The 4,666-nt window shown below is 33.7% G+C and overlaps 1 non-coding gene across 1 annotated transcript; it reads right to left on the bottom strand.

Annotated features, from left to right (window-relative positions):
- Positions 1–362: 362 nt before the first annotated feature.
- Positions 363–522, bottom strand: LOC115893106. The gene has a single exon (XR_004053057.1). It is a non-coding gene; the product is annotated as a U1 spliceosomal RNA (small nuclear RNA).
- Positions 523–4,666: the final 4,144 nt, after the last annotated feature.

Below are 4,666 nucleotides of genomic sequence, written 5' to 3'. Positions count from 1 at the left end.
ACCACTGTTAATATGCTAATATATTTTTCAAATAATTTTATGCATATATAAATAAGACCTGTATAACTTTATTATTTATTTTGTTCACTTAATATTATGAACAATTTCCTAAAGCATTAAATATGCTTCTAAAAATATTTAGGTGGCTACAAAATATTTTGTCATATAGGTTAGTTGTACACTATAATAACCAAACTCCACTTTTGTGTATATTTTGTTTATTTGGCCATCCCCAATTTTTGAACATATTTTAAAATAACCACCATGATTTTTTAAATCAAACGACTCTAATGTTCTGCCTCTATGTCCTAGATCTCCCCATTGATTTTTTTTTGTTGCTGTTGTTGTTTAATATTTTAGAACCAGAGAAAGTATGAACACAGTCCCCTGCTACAACAAACTAAGCAGTCAAGCTTCCCCCTTGGGTGGAAGTCGTAGGGGTCAGCACATCCAGAGCGCAGTGAATAAATCTTGCCCTGGGAAAACCACCTTTGTGATCATGCTATCTCCCCTGCCAAGTCTCCCCATTGAATTCGGCAACAAGTGCGGTAGATAGTTTTGGGTTTCAACTTACTGTAAGCTGACAGCATCTCTCCTGAAACGGATTTCTCTCCCTCACTCTGTGGCCAAGAATGCCCAAGAATTGGCACTACTTCATGCGTATTGTAGCGGGAGTGGAGTGGGAATGGATAACATAGGTAATCCCTGAAGAGTAGCCCTCAGTCAATGAGATATAAGCCTTCATGGAGGAATGCATCTCTCAGTTAATCCTCCAGAGAAAAACTTATAGGCATTCCATACGCTTTTGAGATGTCAGGTAAAGCCAAGTCCCAGTTGCTCTCTGTAGTGGCCTTGACAACAGATATTATGATAGCTTTTTCTCCTTCCCTTAATGTCTCCTATCCTTCATTCCAGGAGCCTGGTATCACTGCACTATTACAAGTCCTTGTTTCAGGCTCTGCCTTGAGCGGTGGGGAGATCAAATCAGTTCAAATAGTGTCCTTTCCATAATTCTTTGTGGATACTACAGGTTATTTCCATTAGACTGATTGCTAGAAGTAGAATTGTTGAGATGAAAACCATGAACAAAATTTAAATCAAGTATTTTGATACATAATACACACTGGTAAATTTTAATGAAACAGAATACCCATTTCCTAATTACCACATTTCTCTTCAAATCATTTATCTTTATTTCTAATTTTTTAAAAAACTTTAAATTATTTTTTGAATAATTTACGTTTTATTTTAGATCAGGTGTATGTGTGCAGGTTTGTTACATGGGTGTATCGTGTGATGTTGAGGTTTTTTTATATGAATGATCCCATCACCCAGGTAATGAAAATAGTATCCAACAGTCAGTTGGATACTACTCTCTTCTCTCCTCTCTCTAGCAGTCCCCAGTGTCTGTTATTGCCATCTTTATGTCCATGATAACTGATGCTTAGCTCCCACTGATAAGTGGGAACATGTGGTATTTGTTTTTCTGTTCTTGCATTAATTTACTTAGGATAATGGCCTCCAGTTACACCCATGTTGTTGCAAAGGATATGATTTTGTTCTTTTTTATGGCTGTGTAGTATTCCACAGTGTATATTTATGACATTTTATTTATCCAGTCCACAACTAATGGGCACCTAGGTTGATTCCATGTCTTTGCTATTGTGAATAGTGCTGTAATAAACATATGAGTGCATGTGTCTTTTGGGTAGGATGATTTATTTTCTTCTGGATATATACCCAGTAATGAGATAGATGTGTCAAATGGTAGTTGCGTTTAAAGTTCTTTGAGAAATCTCCAAATTGCTTTACACAGTGGCTGAACTAATTTATATTCCCAACAACAGTGCATAAGTATTGCCTTTTACCCATTACCTCACCAGCATCTGTTATTTTTTGACATTTTAATAATAGCCATTGTGACTGGTATGAAATGGTATATCTTTGTGGTTTTGATTTATACTTCTCTGATGATCAGTAATGTTGAGAATTTCTCATGTTTGTGAGCTGTTTGTATCTAGTCTTCATTACTGGGATGCAAAGTTTGTTCAACATACAGTAATCAATACATAAGATGCACCACATAAACAGAACTAAAAACATATACCATATAATTATCTCAATAGATGCAAAAGAAGCCTTCTATAAAATCTAACATCTTTTCATGATAAAAAAAAAAAACCCTCAAGAAACTAGGCATCAAAGGAACATACCTCAAAATAATAAGGCCCATCTATGAGAAACCCACAGCCAACATCGTAACAAATGGGAAAAGCTGTAAGCATTTTCTTGAAGAACTGGAACAAGACAAGAATGCCTACTGTCACCACTCCTATTCAACATAGTCCTGAAAGTCATAGCCAGAGCAATCAGACAAGTAAAAGAAATAAAACTCATCCAAGTGGAAAAAGAAGAAGTTAAGCTGCCTATGTTTGCTGACCATATGATTCTATTCCTAGAAAACCCCAAGGACTCCACCAAAAGGCTCCTGGGACTTAAAAATGGCATCGGTAAAGTTTCAGTATAGAAAATCAATGTGCAAAAACCAGTATCATTTCTATATATCAATTACGTTCATGTTGACTGTCAAATGAAGAACACAATCCCATTTACAACAGCCACAAAAAAGATAAGATACTAGGAATACTTTTAACCAAGGAGGTGAAAGATCTCTACAAGGGAAACAATGAAACATTGCTGAAAGAAATCACAGGTGACACAAACAAATGGAAAAACATTCTCTACTCATGGATTGGAAGAGTCAATATCATTAAAATAGCCACAGTGTTGAAAGCAATCACCACATTCTATGTTATTACTATTACGCCAATGTCATTTTTTACAGGATTAGAAAGAACTACCCTAAAACTCATATGAAACCAAAAAAGAGCCCAAATAGCCAATGCAATTATAAGCAAAATAAACAAAGCTGGCACTTCAAACTATACTACAAAGATACAGTAACCAAAACAGCATGGGCCTGGCACAAAAACAGACATATAGAGTATATTTCTTTAAATAACTAACTATATAGGTGCTTCCTTTACCTGTGGAGGCCTACCCTCATCATCCCTTAGACAGTTCAAGTGCAATACCATAATTTTTAATCCAACTTCTCTAGCTCACATCCAGTAGTTCTGTAATAACTCACACATACTAACACTCAAAATATATTAGTTGAATAAATAAAAAGAATTAATAAGGCATAATTTGAAGCACTTTAAAGTTTTTATAAAATAACCCTCTTGTCACTTTAGCCATCTGCTATCTTCCTGTTTAATTTAATAAATAGGTTTAGCTATCTGTTTAACTCTTCTCTGGGTTCTCACCAACTCTTTTACCATTTGTTTTTTCTTTCTAATACAAACCAGTTGAAGATTTTAGTTTTTTGTCACTTCTTTTGCTCATTTTCTTTAAAGTTTTTTAATAAAATTATCGACTTATGAACACTGACATATATTGTTTCAATGACAATCATAATATGTTTTAAATATCTCATTATCTATTAATTACTATATTATTTTGTGAGGAAATATTCATACAGCTACGCAAATAGGCTTTGAGGTGACTTTTGAATGATGGACTTAATCAGGAATATCTGGAAGCCCCACCTCAGGGCCAGAGCTAAGATGTTATTAACATAGCTGACAATGAGTAGAATAGCACTTGGAACTAGAGGATGAGCTTAGAAAAGAGAACTCATTTCATAATTATTTGTGAAATTAATGCTATTTTATATACAGAATATAGGTGTAGCAATGGGATTGTTTGGAAATAATAATTGGATTAAAGTTATATGGTAAGAACACAGAAAACAACTACATTATAAACCTAATGTAAATTTTATAAATTACTAAACCAGTAAAAGAAAGTTAATAAGGTTTTCTTTAGTTGACTTAGAGCAATTTTTAATAAAGATGAAGAAGCATTGACAGGTGCATATCAAACTGAATACTGATGACAAAGAAGTTCTGAAGCAATGAGATCTCATGGCTTGATCTTCTATAATAAAGCTAAAATTCCCAGGGCAGACATCAGATTTTATTCTTGTTCATAGGGAAAAATTAGATGGGTTTCTAATACTAGAAAGAAACCTTGAGGAAACAATCACAAGTTAATGAAATCAAATTCTCTTCCCTAAGGGAAGGAAATGGAAATGTCAGCAGAATTAAGAAAATTAACTTAGGAAGCTAATTGTATCAAATTTGAAAACTAGTATGATGAATTCTTGGGCTTCTTCTAGAAAGTAGAGTTCAAGGAAGTTGGCTATCCAAAAGAACACAGTTCTACCCAGTCAAAACAAATTATGCCAGGATATTTAAAAGCCAAAAAGGGAAAGAAGAAGTGAATATGAATACATCCAGAACTTTGGATAAAGTTGAAGGGCAAATGAGGTTACACATAGTGAAATTTAGAAAGAATATTACAAAAGGGAATAGTAGAATGAGAGTCATCGGAAATAAAATCTTTAGAGAGAATTCTGTTTTCAGAGAAAGATAAAAATCACAATTTAGGTGATACAAAGATTTCCATCGTTTTCTCATTTCACACATATTTATTATTCATTTTAGGCACTGGGCATTAACCAGAAAATATAACAAACAACATTTCTCCATTGGAAAGTTACATTTTAAAAATATAAATATATCATAAAAATTCATCAAAT

The sequence above is a fragment of the Rhinopithecus roxellana genome, chromosome 13 (genome assembly GCF_007565055.1).
Source record: "Rhinopithecus roxellana isolate Shanxi Qingling chromosome 13, ASM756505v1, whole genome shotgun sequence".
NCBI lineage: Eukaryota > Metazoa > Chordata > Mammalia > Primates > Cercopithecidae > Rhinopithecus > Rhinopithecus roxellana.
This window is presented reverse-complemented; position numbering and strand designations above follow the sequence as displayed.